Source organism: Paralichthys olivaceus, chromosome 1 (assembly GCF_024713975.1).
Source record: "Paralichthys olivaceus isolate ysfri-2021 chromosome 1, ASM2471397v2, whole genome shotgun sequence".
NCBI classification, from domain to species: domain Eukaryota; kingdom Metazoa; phylum Chordata; class Actinopteri; order Pleuronectiformes; family Paralichthyidae; genus Paralichthys; species Paralichthys olivaceus.
In genome coordinates, this window is record NC_091093.1 from 23,462,688 (window position 1) to 23,482,470 (window position 19,783).

General features: G+C 42.4%; 1 protein-coding gene across 22 annotated transcripts in view; it reads right to left on the reverse strand.

Moving 5' to 3' along the window:
* baz2ba (bromodomain adjacent to zinc finger domain, 2Ba) overlaps nt 1-14,639 on the reverse strand; it is a 65,735-nt gene extending 51,096 nt beyond the window's left edge. For 21 of the 22 annotated variants that reach the window (XM_069525751.1, XM_020080073.2, XM_020080069.2 and 18 more), the window contains exons 1-2: nt 14,311-14,639; nt 2,086-2,128 (exon numbers count right to left, since the gene is read on the reverse strand). The gene's annotated coding sequence lies outside the window, so the exon portion shown is untranslated. The remainder of the gene's footprint in view (nt 1-2,085; nt 2,129-14,310) is intronic. The other variant, XM_069525693.1, reaches the window with a different exon arrangement.
* Between the last annotated feature and the right edge of the window lie 5,144 nt (nt 14,640-19,783).

A 19,783-nucleotide genomic window follows, 5' to 3' on the forward strand; every position in this document is an offset into this window, starting at 1 on the left:
ATCCATCTATCCATCTTTTAGATCAAGACCCTTGGAATAGAAACACTGGTATACTGCCTCATTGTAACACACAGTGGGATGCAGATGAAAATGCTGGCCTCACAGGACACACACACACATAAAGAGCGGACTGCTGTGGGGCTGACGCAAGACTATCTCTGTCTCACGTGTCTCTCCCCTACGGCCGCCCGCTGCTCCTGACCTTCGAGATGTTTTTCTCTCTCCTTCTCCCTCTCCCTTTATTCCTCTCTATTTCACACACACATACACACACTCCTCCCTTCTCTGCACACCTCCCAGCCACTCAGTATTTTGTCATTAAAAGACATTGCATTTCAAGCTTGGATCAAGCAGATGGGGCTGCGTAAGCGTTGCTGCTCCTTCACGCAGCACCTTGGCTTAAGTTCAGATAGTCCACATGCATTACAGCACTTTCCCTTAAATGCACACACAAAAACAACAGACATGAGAACACGAATGCACACGCACAACCTTCCTGAAAACAGAGAATCAGCCCGGTTGTGGATGGCTGCTTCATGTGGGCAGCGTGGAGCTGCCTAGCTAGTGTAGTTAAAAATCCATAAGACGTGTTGTACAAAACAAGAACAGCAGCAGGAATGAGGCGTCATCTCTTATAGCAGAGAAAGCGTCCTGGTTGTTCATTCTTATTCTAACATATTTATCAGTCTTTGCTGAAGACCAGTGGTTTATGCCTTCTTGTAGCAAAACACTGACAAGAATATTCATATGAAGTTCAATGGGTTCACTGTCAGTCACACACACACACACACACACACACACACACACACACACACACACACACACACACGCACGCACGCACACGCACACACACGCGCACGCACGCGCACGCACACGCATACGTGAATGTAATATAATTATATCTCTGTGCCATTAGACATTAGACTTTCATTCCCTCGCCCTCAACATTTGCATATTCCTCTGGGTGTTTGAGTTGAGCAGCTCTTTCCTTTTTCCTTCTCTTGTCTTCCAAGCAACAAATGTCAGCTAATTACACCATCGCTGTTTGGATGAGCTCCATCTTTCCCTGTGCTCTGCTGTGCTTGAGTCAGGCAGCCAAGGCACCAGTCATGAACAGCCAGTAGTGGTGGTGATGGTGGTGGGGGTTCAGCTACAAGGCTAAATTGATTCCCCAAGAAAGGACTCATCAATACTTATCACCACTGATACAACCATCTCGTACGAGCCTGCGAGGCGTGATGTATCATTCACAGGCAGGTATAAAGCGTTGAGGGTTAAACCAGATAGAATCAGGTCTGGTAACACACAAGGCTAAATAGAGCCAGTTGCAGGTGAAACGAGTATTTCCCTGAGCTCTACATTGAGTATAAAAAACATTCTCATAAAAGATCCCATTTGATCTGGTGACACATTTGCAGGCACAAGGCCATTGAGTAAGGCTAGAGAGAAAAGTGCAAGTCATTGTCTGTGTGTGTGGAACAACAAACTGCCACCTTGGTGTGTGTGTGAAGTGAAGTGAAGCCTTGAGCCGCGCCCCAGAGTACAGCTATAGCTCTCACACACATTTAAAGAGAGAAAAAGAACAACAGAATGAAAGAATGGGGCAAGGAGAGGAGAGGAGAGCAAAGCCGCACATGGCAATACACATAAACAACTAGACACAATCCAAGATCCTAACCCAGAAGTGCTGTAAGGCACTGTTAACAACCATTTACATTTGCTGTTGGCTCTGAGCAGATAGCAAACTCAAAGGATGTTTATTAGGCGCGTACGTTTCATACAAATATTCTGATTAGAATGGGAGAAATCTAATTAATTGCTTGATTCACTGAATGAACCCCGAACTCGTAATGTAATCATAGCAACTGCTTTTCAAGGGGCTCTTGTTAAATTTAATTGGGGGATAGAAAAAAAAAACATCCTCTTTCCCTGAATGAAAATCAAATTAGGCCTGAAACTGGAGGAGTCTGCAAGTTTGTTCTGGTGCGCCATATAAAAAAACGGCTGAAAGCAGAAGTGTGTGACAATATATATTTTAAGAAGCTTCTTTAACACGCAAACAAATACCAGGATATTAGTACTCACTGTTAGAGATGTCTTCAGCTCTTTGACATAACTGCTGTAACACCTGCAGAAAAAGCAGAAACGAAACCGTGTGGTTAAGGTTAAAAATCTGAATGGTTAGGTTATATACATGATTGTGATGGTGCTGGACGTTTTGCTTTTCAACAGCCTGGAGGGAAGGAAGCCCCTGAAACTTCCTGAATATCAAAGTTATAGTTACACAGCTTAGTATTTGTGATTTTCAGGTGCATCAAACAGTGACATCTGAACCACTCTGTAGCCACACACACACACACACACACACACACACACACACACACACACACACACACACACACACACACACACACACACACACACACACACACACACACACACACACACACACACACACACAAAGTCTCTTTCTCCCCAAGCCCTTTCTTGTAAAACCTGTTTGTTAGAAATGGATCTCGACACTGGAGTTTTGAGTGTGAGGATATTTTCCCTAAACACAAGACAGTTCTTGCAGAGAACCAAGCCTTACCAACGTTCTCACGCCCATCTCTCATGCATTGTCTCTAAGGCCCTCCCGCGCTGCAGCCTGAGCTTAATCTAAGTAGCTCACCATAACAGATGCCACCCTGTTATGGTGCACAGACACACACGGCTGTTACAGCTTCTATATACACTTATCATATTGTTTGTAATCAAGGTTATAAATAATATCACAAACTTACAAAACTCAAATGTCGGTTGTGTGTTTACCGTGTGCCAGCGTGGTTATACAGTATCAGCACACAGTAAATACAAGCTTCAGTTTCTTATAGACATTTACACACACACAAACACACACACAGTGTTAAAGCACTTGTGGGTAGCTATCTAACAAGGTTTTGTTGACAGTAAACACATCCATCTGGTCAACAGGGACAGAAACAGGTCTCGTGGACGCTTCATTGTCACGGATCTGGTTGACGACATAGATAGTTTGAAGAATCAATCTTGCAGTTAAAAAAGAGATTTAATAATTACTATATATGTCACTAGTAGGAGCGACTGCCGTAATTTAAAAAAAATGGGTATTTTGCAGTTCATCAGCCTAAGTGATTTTGTCTTTTCAGATGGCCTCCAGTCATGTCAAAGTCAGTGGCACGTAATGCAGCAAACATCTGTCATTACAGCTCAATTTATCACTGAACAGAAATCACCTAGACTGACTGTGTTGATAATCACCAGAGCGACTCAACTATAACGGATCCCTTCATTATCTACACTCATGCAACACACAAACACACACTGGCACGCATGCACATGTACACACACGCACAGGCTACAGACACACACAAATACTTTGATAACTCATAGCAGTGATAATGATAAGAGAGAGCCAGGTAGGCTAAATTCATCTTCAGCTTTTTCATAAAGGCCTATTAGTGAATGATTAAAGGATCTCTGCTCATAGGTCTTCGGCACGGAAAATGATTTGCAAGCCACGACACAGGTGAATTACAGTGGATAAGAAAGCCAGCGCTGCCTACCATCATTTGCCTGACTGAGAATCCAGCTGTCAGTCTATTAACCTCATTTTATTCTAAGATCTTACCAGTTTTACATCAACAGCAGATGGATAAAATATCAAAACACACACACACACACACACACACCATTTCCCTCAGACTCCCATAGTGCTCAGTGTCTTTATAAATCAACTTCTGATTAAGGCTACAACTAACCGATATTTTCATGATCAATTAATCTGCAGATTATGTCTCAGCTATCTGCAAAATACTAACCTCTGCAAAGGAAGCCATGGTTTAGTCTATGTCTGTCTGTTATTTAGCAGGATTACGCAAAAACCTACTGGGCAGATTACTGTGAAATTTGGTAAAAGGATACAGTATCGGTTGAGAAAGAACATGACATTTTGGTGCAGATCCAGAACAGAGAGCAAAGATTTTTTTTTTTTTTCTTCAACTTTTTCATTCATGGATCATGATGAAAAAAAGAAGACTGATATTTATGAGGTGTGTGCAATGTGATGCAGATAAAAAACCATACAAATAATTTGATCTATATTGCACTTTTCAAAACAAACTTAATAAGTGCTTTAAAAGACTACATCATAAAGGAAATTACAAAACTTGAAATGATTCCCAATTGTTGCATATTATTTTTCAATGAGTTCAGTCAAATCATCAACTAACTAATAAAACATCAAAAGGACATTTCCCATCCAACCACAGACTTAATAAGTATTTGATCATTTTATATTTCAAGAAAAAAAACATTTCTTTAGGGGAAAAGGGACACAAAGCGATTTATTCTGGCCTTTAACAAAGTGATTAAACAAATTACTGCCATAAGTTATTAAGTTTAATACATTTTTTGAGTAACAATTCAAATGTCATTTTATAATCGCCATCATTACTTACTAATTTCCATCTAATTAACTTGAGAAGGTGGAAAACAAGCAAATGCAAAAACAGGAACTATCTGCAAACGTATAATTACCTGCATTCACAACCAGGGCATGCTTACACATGGACAGTGTACAACCAAACTGTTGTGACGTCTCTCTGAATTGTCTTGTTTGGTTTCCCTAATCTACCCCTCCACCCCAACCTCCCTCACCCACACTGGTGTTGACTTTACTTTAGTAGTCACACAGCAGCAGTCAGGCATCTGCATGAGGTTAAACACAAGGGTCGGACTTTTGTACAAGCCACAGACAGAGAGATAAATGAAAAGAGAGAGAGAGAGAGAAAGAGAGAGAGAGAGAACTATTCTTTACAAAAAAACCTCAATAAAACTGTTGGAAAACAAGTGTACTCTGAAGATACACATATTGAGATTGCCCCATAATCCCTTGCTTTTTAATATTTGATGTCTTGTTAGAAGAGCGACACTAGTGAGGTGTTTGTCTCTGTCGTCTCTGTTGATCTCTGGCACACCAGGTCCCTGTGGGAGCAAACGAGCGAAACTTGGCCGCAGACATTTTCCTGAAGCCCCCAGAACAAAACAGGCAAGTCTTGACAGTCTGTCCGCCACAGAGTCGTCACACAATCAGTTGCAGGAAACCAATCCCTAAATAGCAGTGATTCATCTCATCATCACACACAATGCCAGTACACAGTGCACAAAGAAGCTCTCTCTTCCTCTCTCTCTCTCTCTGTCTTACCCTATCCTATCTGTCTCAACCCCCCCTTCGGTGTGGTCTCTCATGCTGCTTAAAAATAAGTGCTTCTCATAGCTTTCTTTGCCCTGTGATTTACTGGCAGTGTTAAACTGCAGGGCAGCATCTTTTATCGTTACATGATCTGGGGCTGAAAGCTGACAAAATGGAATCTCTATGCGAGTACCTTTGTATGTGAGCGAGTGTATGTTCTGGGCAGAGCAAGGGAGCGGGCGGAGGAATAAAGAACTTGTATGAGGAACGTTTGTCTAAGTGCAATTCAAATCCTCCCAGCCTCCCGGTGCTGCGGATATGTGTGTGTATGTGTGTGTGTGTGTGTGTGTGTGTGTGTGCATATACGTGTGTTTGTCATTCCACTAAATGGTTTCTTCCTCGACTTGATGGAGCAAGTGCCATCTCAAGGGAACAGGTTACACCACACACATAAAGTAAAGCACTCGGAGACTGGTGAAAATTTCAGAACAGTAGTGCATATAGAGTATATATACAGTATATACTGTGAATGTATATATACAGAATAACAGGCTCAGTTATGTGTCTTTTTGTCTATGAATGCATGTTTTGCTTTTCCGTTATAACCACTGTTTAATTATCCACTTCCTTATTTTGGATTCAGCTATATGCAGTCAACCTGTCCTCACTGGTGCCTGTCCACAGCTGTGTTTGGAACAATGATATCAGTACAGTATGTGAGCAGATCATCACCAGCGGATAATCAGGCGAGCGCAGGCCGACACAACAGGTTCAGTGTATCGTTACAGCCTGGACGATCCATCAAGATGACGTGTGAAGGTCAGAATAAGCCGTGACCAACACAGCTGTCACAACTCCTCCCAGGACCCTCTTTGGCTAACTGGCCTTCCAAAACACTCAGCACAAAACATGGCCAAATGGAGAGCACAGGGGCCAAGGCCGACCGAACATTCCTGTAACCCAGGCTGGGCTTGTAGCATGACATAATTACCCTCCATACAGTAACATAAAGTGGGTGAAAAGGCGATTCAGAGCTATTTTGGAGTAATGACATCGCAAATATGAGAGAGAGACTGTTTGAATATCCCGTAATGAAAACATTGTGATGTCTATCAGTATTGGCTTTTCGAAATTTAATTCAACAACCAATACAGCCAGTTTTAAATGACTGCCAGCTCTGTTGTGTGTGAGGAGAGGGCTACGGTGGAGATGTGTGGAGAGCAGATGTGAGTCCACTTTGATTTCAATGCCTCTGTGTGTGTGGAGCGTCTATTAAATGGATCTGCTGTCTTCTTGATCAAGGGAGTCAATAAAGGGCCAGTCCTGTCAAACCCTCAGGGGTGAGTGCGTATGCACATATGTGTCCGTGTGTGTGTAAGTGTGAGTTTGTGTGTGTGTGTGTGTGTGTGTGTGTGTGTGTGTGTGTGTGTGTGTGTGTGTTATGGACAGAATTTGAAGTACTCTGACAGGTGAGTGATTGAGTGCTTTCATTTCCCTCCAGCGACAAGACATGTGCGCACAAACACATACGAAGTATACACATGCAGACACACACCGAGAAAGACAGAGAGAGAGAGAGAGAGAGAGAGAGAGAGAAGAGGATGGAGAGAGAGTGAAGTGCGAGCTGTTGTTTCCTAAAGGATGCTGCTCCTGCCTGCATGCTTAAATTAGCTCTAAATGTTTGGATTACACATGGGAGCTCTCACAGAGGATTTAGCAGCCATAGCCTAGAGTCCGGGGATGTGTGGGTGTTTCCACACACACACACACACACACACACACACACACACACACAAAATATTCTTTTAAAGATCACAAACACATTTCACACAAATATCACTTAATATACAGTATTCATAAACCCTTGACAATAACAAGTTGCATCCATCTAACCCCGGACAAAAACAAGGAGAGATACTATGAATGTAAAGGCAAACAAACAGCTCTAAACGGTGCAAACTGCAACAGCATTCACCATTCCATTCATCAGGTTTCTGCAGTGAGGAGACAGTGCTTTCACATGACACTTCTTTTAAAGAGTGCGGTCTGCTGGTCGCTGTTGGTGGGGGGAGGATAGGATACGTTAGCAGACGTAGAGACGGGAAGAGAAAGGAGAAGAGAAAGAGAAGGGGAATGAGGGAGGTCAGCGCCCCCAGTCTCAGATAAAGGCCCTCTCCCTCCCTTCTGCCTCAGCTTTCGAAGCCCCTGCCAGGATCGAGAGGCGTCTCACGTTACAGCTGTCTCTCAGTGTCATCGTTCAGAGAGAGAGCACGCAGGCGAGAGAGAGAGAGAGATGGAGTGAAAGAGAGACAGAGGGACAGACAGACAGATAGGGGGAGAGCGGGACAATGCCACAGACTGAGCTGGTCCAGGCTTTCATAGATAGACAAGAGGAAAAACAACAGCAGCAGCAGCAGGTTCAGCTGAATGAGAAATCTCGCCTGGTGGTGCTTTTTAATAAGTAGCGTTAATGTAACACATCTTCAAACTATAATGTGGGAGCTTTTCGGAATCACTGAAATGTGCTTTGACCTTTTCAGGACTAATTATTTTGAAATGTAGTGACACCAGAGAGAGCAGTCAGATCATTTCCTCCACACCACCTGCACGTGAATAACTGAACATTGTCAAATTTCGTAAGAACGGAAAAAAGGGAAATAAACTGGGATTTTTTTTAAACACATTGTCTTGTGTGCAGTGAGAACAGAGGAAGGGAAACACACCATAGTAAGAGAAAAGAGATTATAATGATTGGAAGATGGCATGCAAAGGGGCTTCAACATAGTAGAGTTGCCCACAAGCATACAAGCATCCTTTTTATAAACCTTAAAATGGTAAAAACAGCCACTGGTCCCAGGTCCAATAGTGACTAATCCAGTGGCTGCTTGCACTTCAGCCTCTGCTGCTAACAAGGTGAGGCCATGTAGGTCAGTGCAGAGTAAAGTTGAGTTCAGAGTGAAGAAAGAAAACATAACTTCAAGACAAATGAAGGAGAGAGAGTGCTGTATATGGAGATTTTTTTCTTTACTCACACACTGTGGCGCTTCCGCAGCCGACACAGTGAGAGCTGATTGTACGAGGGTGGTTTACATAAAACATGCTTCTGAACAAATACACGTATAGCTATTGCACAGCTCAAAACTGCTTCCCTGTTTGTTTTCCTCTATCCCTGTCATTTCTCATGGCGTACGTAGGAGTTAAATATTTAAAATTCTGGCTTAGCTTGGAGCAGCGCTTTGCCAGCACAGCTAAAATAAAAAGCCTTTGTGGCAGCAGTGACCAGATTTTAAATGCTGAAGAAGATCAATAAATGGGGGCTGTCGAGGCGCAATTTCATGCATTTGTGTGTGTGTGTGTGTGTGTGTGTGTGTGTGTGTGTGTGTGTGTGTGTGTGTGTGTGTGTGTGTGTGTGTGTGTGTGTCCTGTCCCTCTGCGTAAATGCTTGTGTTCTGACAGCAGGCGTGTGTGTATGTGTGTGTAGATGTCTGTGCATGTGTAGATGTCTGTGTGTGTGTGTCCTAACACCCACCGAGGCTTGCAGCTCCCCAGCCTGCTACAACCTATTCTATAGTATCATCAAGAACCCCACTGACCCAGGAGGCACACCAATAGAAAACCAATATGATTCCCATTCCCACATCCGAAACCTTCTTCCTATTTCTTTTCAGTATCATTTTCCCACCTGAGCCAGCATTGGAGAATTCTGGAGAAAAAGTGTAAATACAGGCCCCCTGTTCCAGATTGGGAAATGTCAAGGTGTGCTAAATAGCAGGTTTCCAGAGCTCGTCAATATTTCCATAATCAAGTTCCTACTGAAATAAAAAAGATGGGCACTCAGACAAGACGGGCAGAATGACACTGTTTGTTTTTCTTAGGGGAAACAAAATCCGTTCCAATATAGTCAGTTCAGCTAATGTTAAGAGCACCTCCTTTTCATGAGGAGAAATGCATTCATAATGTTGCCATGTTTTTTGTTTGTTTCTTGTCACTTTGGAGTTTCTATAAAGACCATGTGAATGGATGCTTTCAGCTTACATAAAGCGATACCCTTCTTTACCATGCCAGTTTGTGATGGAGAAAGTGAATTATGAAGACTTGCATGCATGCATCTTGTTCTATGGCTCCACAAAACAGGGAGTACATCTGTATTTTCACCACCTCACTAATGCACAAAACAAAAACAGCCCTGAAGTGGAAAATCATCAGACCTTTTGAGACTTCATTAAAAGAAACTAGCCTATACTTTCCAAACAAGGCATCTCTTTGGAGGGGGGAAAAAAATTCAACCTTTTCACCTTGCTGGTGGAAAAAACAGGCATCCCAACGAGACAGAGCATGCACAAACAACCTTGACTTTCATCAAGGAAATTCTCACATTGAATGATAAATAGAGGCCCAGGGGACGAACAGCAAAGAAGCAGCTTATCGCCTTTCCCTCCCAAATTTGGCTGCTCCGTCTTCTGTCTCCTGAAAGTCAACACGAGGTGACCCCTTTGCACTTTACACTGCCTATTGTTCGGTAATTAATCCACCAAAAGTAATCCACAAAGAAATGTACAGAAAACTAATATGGGTGTTGAGTCTTAATCAACAGCTGAACTTGTCCAACACACTGAATGTGCTCAATCTCACCATCTTGGTTTACAAAATGCAGTTCTCACCCAGGTAGACACTACTGGTGAAAGATGTTTGAAAAGGCTCATAAAAGTGGCTGTCAGCGAGCATGCACTTTAGACAATTATTTGTGCACCCTGACAGTTATAAGGACATCCAGTGCACATGCAGTGCTACCAAAATAGCAAGGTAACATAAGGTTAGGTAGATCAACTGAGTGCTAACCAACTTCCCAGCTGAGAGGACATTAACCTGCAAGGCCATGTGATCACGTATCAATAAGTGTGCTGCCTGCGCGGGCCTGTAGCACAGCAGAGAACGGCAGAGGCCAAGACAGACGCACAGCAGATCTGTAGCAATAAGAGACATTATCAATCTAATGTCTAGAAGCTTTTAGGGCTTTTGCCGAAATGCAGCCTTTTCTCAAAGGATCATTAGGCCTCATGGGATTAATGTCCACTTCACTAACATCTGTTTGAGTCCTCTGTGTCCTAGTGCATTATTTCATTTTGGTCATTATTGTTTTCTGTGTGTATATGTGCATGGACATTCATGTGAAAATGCCTGACCGATTTTTTTTTGGGGGGGGGGGATATGTCCGGGACTGCTGTGTTTAATATTAGTTCTTGAATCACAGTTAACACAGAGCAGACCTCGACTTCCTCTCTAAATTTTACAGCTCTGTGTCAGCGTTAACATGCGGAGATTTGACAGGGCTCCCAGATGGCCATTAGTATCAATAGATTGTTTGTAGGTCTGATTAATCTCAGTCTAAATATAAAATACTGACATCAGTGCCAAGAAATATTTAGGTTAGGAGCAACCCATAAACTGACTGTTAAGTATTTTCTATATAGACCATTTCAAAAGAATCTAAATTAGATACATTTGCACAAGTAAGTGTTTATCTATTCAGTCTCTAATCATCATGCATAATCATAGCATATATCTTGTCACAGGCTATACAGCACATATTGAGGCCCAGGGTAAAAGTCGGACAATCAGTGACAGACTTAATGAGCAACAAACTCACTCCCAGATATGCACAATGTGGAAAAATGTAGTAAAATTTCCAATAACTAATTTCTAATGTCAATTATGACACCAGTGTGAGTACAACAATTTCAGCGTGATCCTTGGTACAGACGCAAATACATCAAAACACTGTGATTGATTCATTTGTTCAACAGTATAGTTTTACAGTTTCTGCAGTCAGGCAGGGGAATGAGCACTTTGTTTTTTTCTACAGCAGGTGAACCTTTGGACGCAGACTGTGATACGGCTGCCACATGTGAAAACAAGCTTTGGTTATTATCAAAATGTGGAACTGAGTTCTACCGAATCATCACAAAAGTTTTGAGAAACACAGGGAAAATATCACCTTTGCTCTTGAACACAACAGGGTAGCGGTTTTCACATTAAACAGAAACTGTGCTACGGCAAAAACAAAAGAGCTTAATCATTTACATGCCTGATCCACTGGACATGATTTTAATCCCAATACAAAGTAATGCGGTGTCATAGTTTTAAGTGAACATTACCTCATACACATGACTCGACCGATATATCTTGCACACCTAATAAATCTCAATTCACCACATTTCCTTTAAAAACCCACAAACTATGAGTTTCCTCCAGAAAAAAAAAACGATAGCCCCCATATTCAATAGTAAAGGATTATAGAGAATACAGCATTGTGTGCTCATGGGATTGTCTTCTCAAAAGCTGTCCAAGTTCTGTCAGATTCAGCACCCCCAGACACAGAGCTCGTGAACCTAATTTCACCTAATCAGCTTAGTCAATAGCAACCGTTTGCTGTGACTTTGGTAGACATGCAAATAGGGCTTAACTATGTCTATCCTTAATTCCTGAATGTTCAAGTCAAGCGGAAGTCCTCCTTTATCTCTTCAAAAACAACAGCTCCAATTTGAGAGAGAGGGAGATAGAGAGAAAGAGACGGAGAGAGAAAGAGAGAGAAGCAAAGGTAGAGAGAGAATAAAACTCCAGCTGAGAGTTGTGTTTTTTTTTTTTCCTTGGTCTGGCAAGGAGAGACATCTCTGATTTGAGTGTGCTTGAGGTGGCACAGTGTGCTTTCATTTCAAACCAACATGGCACACAGAATCTGACACATTCGTTCCCCCATTTATTTCACTTTTGCACTTGCTCACTCGTTCACTCGCTCTTAAATTATGAGAAAACACACTGCACAAATATATTAGTACTTCTTGTCGGTTTGTATGTTCAGCTGCAGCACTTGCGCACACACACACACACACACACACACACCAGCAGCGCAAGCACAAACACACACTCAAACAAATCTGCACAAAATGACGCTTACAATAGACAGCTGTAATAGTGGTAGAAAACTGTGAGACACTGTTCCGTTTCAATTCACTGATACCACTAATGGCTTCTTAGCAGCTCCATGAAATCAAGCAGCTGTCATATAGATGCATCAGCAGTGAAAGGAGGGAAAGCCATCCCCATAAGGACAGAGGCACCGCGCCTTCGTGTTTGGCTAAACATCTGCTCCTCTGCACTCCAGCTTTGCAGCAATAAACGGGCAAACAAAAGAGGTGGGAGGTGAAATGATCACATTTTCCATTTCAAAGCATTTTTCCAGTTTGTTTTCTTTTTCCCCCTCCTCTTCCTCAAACTGCTTGCGGGACGTGGGGAAGAAGAAGAAGTGAGATCAAGTTGTTTTTTTTTTTGTTTTTTTTAACTCTGACAAGGAGGGTGATCATCTCTTGTTAAGATGGACGACAGAAATTGAATAAGGTCACTGTTTTCCAGTCAGTGGATAAGAGGAGCCTCCTGTCTGAACTGTTGCAGTACAGCTTAGCCAGGGGTGATCCGTGTGTGTGTGTGTGTGTGTGTGTGTGTGTGTGTGTGTACAACCTGTCAATCAATCACACATCAATTCAACTTTGTGTAAACAAACACTGCACCATTCGCCAACAGAGTTTTCACAACAGGACAATAAATACTGTCGTTACTATCACACAATTAAAACAACTTTGTGATTCGGTAGAATTTGGCAGTGACATCCACTAATGTATTTAAATTTTTTTTTTTGCTGTCGTTCCCTTAATAGGATTCTTGGTAATTAAAATCCTTCCTTTCTTCCTCCCTTCCCTTCCCTCCCTCCCTCCCTCCTTCCTCCTCCTCCCTCCATTCATTCATGTTCAATTGCAGAGATAAACAAAAAGCAGCAGTGACTAAAACGCTGAAACCCCCATTTTCACATTGTCCTCTCCAAAAGACACCGTGATGCTTTTTATTCAATTACGACTGGAAACCAAAACAGCAGCCTCTCTGCACAGCCCTGACCTGCAGCTCCCTTCATGTGTCCTACAGACACTCACACGTCCATCTTCTGATATGTAACACGACTTTAAATCACCCCTGACAAACCATCAACCATGTTTAAGAACCAAGCCACAGCACGCGATGTTGTGTGTGGGGTTGTTTTTTTAATAAAAAGTCTTTAAAAACTTTTCGTAAAACTTGCGAAATGAGAAAAAAAAACGTGGATCCATTTCCTTTAAAAGTGTTTGTATGAGTGTGTATGTGTGAGGGGGGGGGGGGGAGAGGGGGACGACAGGGGTGCTTCAGAGGGGACGAATTTAAAATAACCAAGATGGCGAGAGGCTTGTTGTTTCGGGAAGGGGCATGGGGGTGGGGGGGGGGAATGGAGGATATTGTAATATACACAAAGGGATAAATTTCAACAACTCGGCCGCCGCCTGCTTCGCCTGCTCGGCTCGAGGAAGCGACCGCAGCGGCGGCGGCTGAAGCTACCCGGCCGGCAGGCGAGCAGTGCGGCTAACAACGCGGAAAAACTCCCGAACCTTCCTCGGAGAGACAGAAAGAAAGACACAGAGACACGTTTACAACACGTCCAGCCGTGTGGGTGCGTGTGGGTCTGCTGCTAATTGTTTGTGTCTGCGGGCTTCAGGGGCCATTAGAGCGGATGGGTTTAAAACGGACCGACGAGCGAGGACCAGCGGCGGTAGCCTCGTACTTCCACCCCCACCTCTCCTCCTCCACATGTCTCCTCTCTCCGCGAAAACACGTTAAAAAAAAAAAAAAACAACCCGCAACCACCGCGCTTTCACCCGGGTCACTGTCCGCGGGGCGACACGGTGAACCACGAGAGAAAAGTTCGATTCCTTTCAGCGTTTCAAACACAACAGCAGCCAACAGGGAGAAGAGCAGGGACACAAAGACGGTTCCCACTGTCGGGTCGCCGGGGGAAGAGCAGCGGAGAGGGGGAGAGAAACTTTGCCGTTTGGCGTCGGCCGTGTCACCGTCTAAGTGCTGGAGGAATAACGCGAAAACTCTGTGATAAACGCGGAGAGGAGAGAAACAGAAAAGAGAAACGAAGGCAGCTCCGTTGCGCAGCAGCTTGTTCTTCTTCCTCTATCCGCGATGGGCTTCAAGGAAAAAAAAAACAGCGTCAGAGGAAATAAAACACTTACCTTGTTTTTTAGTTTCGACACTTAACTTAATGTCCAACGTGGGGGTTTCTCTTCTTTTGAGCTCTACTAACACTTCGGCTCGGTCTTCTTCCTTCTTCTCGCCTCTTTTTTTCCTCCTTTAGCTTGTGGAAGAGGTCGGGGACGAATGATAAAGAAGGGAATTGGGCAGTAATTGAGTCTCGGCGCGTGTGTGTGTGTGTGTGTTAGTTACTAACAGCAGATTGAAGGAGACTCTTCTCAAGGTTTATTCAGCTCCACTTCAAGGAACCGACCTGACGTCAGCTCACTACCGCCACACAAAGAAAACTTATCATTTGTGCAGCGGCCGCGGAAACGACGGATCCTCTCGTTGACCGTCCTCACTTTCAGAAAAACGAGTCACATCGATGCAACTTTATTTATTTATCCGGTTGTTTGCGTCTCGTGCGCGGACCTCATGGCGATGATCGGCCGCCAGTGCAAACACATGACATGATAAACAAACACGCATGAATAAAAAATAAACACATAAACACGGTTTTATGTTTTTTTGGGGGGTTTGGTTTTTATTTAGTAAGAAGATATCACTTTATTATCACTTTGATTATTTATTATTATGATGATGCATGTTGTGGTTTGAATTTCTGCTCTAAGAATAATGAAGACTGGAGCTGCAACCATTACTTGGTTTATTGCTGTGAGTAAATTAATCAGCAGCTATTTTTGATCAGAAATTCCCTCACATGCTTTTTCTTTTGTCACATCTGACCGCAAACATATTTTTGGTGACTGTTTGGTAGATAAAACAAACAACAATCCTGACTTTTCACTATAATCGAACTGATTTAAAAAAAAAAATAACTTACAGATCAGGTGGTGACACTTAATTTCTTATGTATTTATTTCAAAGTGTGCTGTAAGAATAAAGTTCAGTATCATGATAACTTGGAAAAGGACAACATTTAGTGCTTTGCATATGAAATGTTAACACAATCGTCGTAATAGATATTGATTGATTTTCTATCTATTGATTATTCGACTAATGGTTTAAAACCTTATATTAGAGACAGTTGATGTTGGATTAAGGTGGAGGAGTCACTGATCAACTCAGTCAGAACACTGAGATGGTTTAAAATCCAGAATGTGATATTATCATGTACATATGAAGTACTAAACACAGATCGACAACTAAAGAACAATATTTGGCATTTTGCATATTAATTAATAACACAATCATCGTAATAAACATTGATACATTTTCTATCTATTGATCATATGACTAATGGTTTAAACTCTTATATTCGAGACACTGAAATGATGTGCAGGTGTCACTGATCAACTCTGTCAGAACTCTGAGATGGTTTAAAATCCAGAATGTGATATTATCATGTACACATGAGGTACTAAACACAGACCCACCACAATATCAAAGCAGGTAACGGGCTCATGCTGTGTCTGATTGCTTTGAGTACAAGATAAACAGTCATTTTTCCATTTCCCTTCAGAATCTCCATCCCTCTATTTATCCGACATCAGTAAAATCCCAGTTTCATGAATGAACTTACAGTCGTTTCTCAGCACTGAGCCACTGAAATCCCCCCATGTGTATCACTATTAACTGACCAAATGATGATGGCTCAGAAAAACATGATCAAACAAACGCAAATCAGACAGATAACACCGGCTCCAAAATGAAGGCATTTGCCAAACACACACAGAAAAAACAACAACACAGAAATGGGACAGATCTTCCTCGGGATAGGATCAATACATTGCCTGGCAAAGACAGCCATCTGTGCCTAATTGTATGCTTTACCTCCTCTGCTGAACACACAATAAGCAACAGGCTGAACGCAGGCCCTCTGACCCAGACTGGGTTTCCAGACGGGGGAAGATTATTTCATTCAACTGGAAAACAACAAGGGGGTGGGCTGGAGGGGCGGTGGTGGTGGTGGTGGTGGGGTGTTTTTTTTATTTTTTTTTGCAGATGGAGTGGGCAACTGTTCTTATGATGCCCCACCCTGACGAGGATGGGTCACCAGGAGCCAGAGCCAACTGGTGTGTCCCATCACCACTGGCTGTACACACTTTAACAGGTATTATACAGGATTAACAAACTGTCGGCTGTTAGTTTATAGATACCTCATAAATCACACGCAAACAATGAAGCCATTGTTAGCAGCGTGATGGAGTGTTGGTTTACGGGCACATTCATATTAATGCTTCATAAACATTATAAATGACCATAAAGGCAAATTATTCTCTCTCTCCCGATCTGCTGTTATGTCACAACGTCCAAAAGCATCACCCAAACTTTCTTTGCTTGATACATGCATAGAATTTATCTTTGTACATTTGAAAAAAAAAAAGATACGAAGAAAAAGTGGGGTGGGGTGGGGGTCTGATAAAACATGCATGATCACCCGAGTTCGGCGGATGGACACAGAAGCCCTTATTCAGCTTGTGCTGTGCAGTTAAAGCCATTTTATAAGCTCGCTCTCCATGTTCTTTGGTCATTGATTTTTCTCTCTGCCCCTTTCCATTACCTGTTGAGATGGGGGGTTTTGCTCTTCTTCACTGACACACACAACACACACACGATCCTCTCTATCTGTCTCTCTAGCCACTGTCCCCCTGGTGTATTTCTCCATCTCCTCCGCCTCTTGTTGCGGGGATGACAGGCCATGAGGAATGACAGTGGCTCTGTTTGTCATACAGTAGCAGCAAGAAGCAAGGATTTTTAATTGCATTGGAGAATCTTCATTAAAGAGAGCACATGGGGGCGGGAATATGGGGAGAGGGCTGCATGGGGTGGCGTGGTGGGGCACTCTGAGCATCGTCATTAGGAGAAGGCACTAGCAGCGTGGAAGGGTGGGCCCTCTTTGCATGCACACTGAGAATGCCTGCCGTACCTCAGTCATTTGTAACATAATAAGTGCCAGCACAATGACTGCAATGCGAGAAAGCACACCACAGGGAAGAGAAGGGGGAAGGGAGACAGCATGTCTGTCTAAAAGAAGGACTTTTTTTTTGTCTTGATTAGAAAGTATAATGAGCCACTAAAGAAACAGGAAAAAAAAGATCTCTCCTGAGACTGATGGAAAACAAATTAATCTGGTGATTTGGATTTAATTATTATTTTTCTATTAGTTCACCATGCAAAGACAGGGACAGCCGTCAGAGGCGAGGAGCTGTGCTTGCATTTATTGATTTTTGCCCAGACACATTCAGGGAATACAGATTCATCTGCTCTCCTCCCCACACAATCCACTATGTGGGATTCCATTAACACAAGAAGCTTCCAGCAACTCTGAGATGTTTAATTTGAACACCATAAATGGAGCTTAAAATAGTGTTCGCACACAAGAAAAGTGGCCTAAGGAAGTCTTTTCATGCAATTGAATTAGGACTCACTTACTGTTGTGACCCACATAATAAGTATTAAATAAACACCCAATAAATTAAATTAAGACAATGTTCTTCTGTATAGAATGAGTCGAGCGCAATTGTTTCTCCATCCCTGCGACATCTTACACTTGTGAGTTTAATTTAATCTTTTGTTTTAAATTACTATAAGAACCCTGCAAAATAACTCTAATTATTTCCCATCCATGCAGTGTCTTCTTGTTGCAGCATCCTTTCAATACATCAGTAGTCTTGAACACAATGCCTTGTGAGATGTAATGATTTGCAAAGTCAATGATTTGAACTGCCTGTGTGATTAAAGCACGAGGGACCAATTTGCGGTTGCTATATGTAGAATATCGGTGTGCCTCAAGGAACACTCATATTCTCTCGCTGACATAAAATTCAGCAATTATGTCAGATGAGCACTGTTATTGATTGCTATGGCACTATCCCTTGCTGAAAAAAATGGGTTTGGCTTCACCCAATTATAAATATTCTCTAAGCCAAACCACACCTCCGGCATAAGGGAATCAGTGTGACAGTGAAATATGCATTAATCCTTGACCTTTAACCCCAGGGACATCTACCGGAAGCAGGTTAATGGACGTTAGAATTGGTTTTGTGGCACAAATGTTTTAAGCGATCCCATCGTCAGCCTGTAAGCTTTTAAAAAGAAAAGTTTCTTTGAGTAAATACACACAAAATGAACTATAGATAAAAAGCAATCCGACAAGTCAACTAAATAATGTTTTCCATGCAAGGCTGACGAACAAACCCCTGCACAGTCGAAGCGAGTGCACTCAGAGAGTGTTTATTGTGGTGAATGTAACTGAGCAGAACCCTCTGTTGCATGATGTAATACACAGAAGGGAGAAATCATCATAATAGCAGAGTAGTAGAGTGAGTCATTCGTTGATGAGGTACATTCACACTGTCATTCAGTGAGGAGATGCAGTCTGTGTGCACATGTTGTGTGACTGATGGCGAGAGAGAGAGGCAGGGAGAGAGACAGAGAGGGAGAGAATTAGTATGTTCTCTTTCTGGGAATGAGGAGTCATTTGTGCCAGGAAAGTGGAGAAACAAGTCCCAGTCCTACAGTGATGCATCTCTCCACGAAGAATGAGATCACAAGCAAATGTCACCCCAACCTGAGCAAAGCCAAACGACCTTGAATCAAACAGAAACACATCTTTATCCACATCAGTATGTACACATACACACGCACCACACAAAATGTCAGCAGATTTTCCATTTGCTGAATCTGCGTCTAAGTGCAGGGGTTTAGCTTCGATAATCAACCTAGAATTTTCCTTCCAGCTGACATGAATATCACCCTGGAGGAACCCTACTGTTAAATACTGTTAACTACAGTTAACTGAGCACTTAGTTTTATAATTTCATCAAGTTAAAATTAAAGTGGCATGTAATTTCCCCCTCAACTTATGGGCCTGACAAAAAGAAAGAAAAGACAAGAAGGAAATGCAAACACGAAAAACTGATATTGGTTAAGTGCTGGTTTGTCTTATTGTTCAATATATGACAGACTGAGGGGATTTTTTTTCGAGCAAAATGACTTTCACAGTTGAAGGAATTTCAAGCTTCAGTGCTTTACTTTATCAAGGTTTACATACAACCAGCTTTGATTTGTGTCCACTGCAGCTGGGGAACGCACGTGTGACACAAGAGAATACTTTGGTAGATAAGCAAATTCACTTTTTTCCCGTTATCATAAGTTTGGTTTTGCTTTGTTCGTCTCACTTCTCTGACCCACACAGAAAGCACGAGTTTAGTTATCCCCGCTGTGCAGTTGTGAAACCACGTCGGCTTGTTTTGCTTTTCATTTTCTTACAACACAGTTTACATGGTGTATTATACATAAACACACAAACATTACGTGAATAATGCATGGTCATTACCTGGAGAAAAAAAAAGACATTATTGGGATTCCATGGAGACAGGACTGCTTCTATTAAGTCACCACTAGTGATTTGTAATGCAAAGGTAAGCTATGAAAATCCACTCAAATGCTAATCTGGAGGCTCTCGGCTCATATCGACAGACATCATCACTGGAAACGTCAGTCATC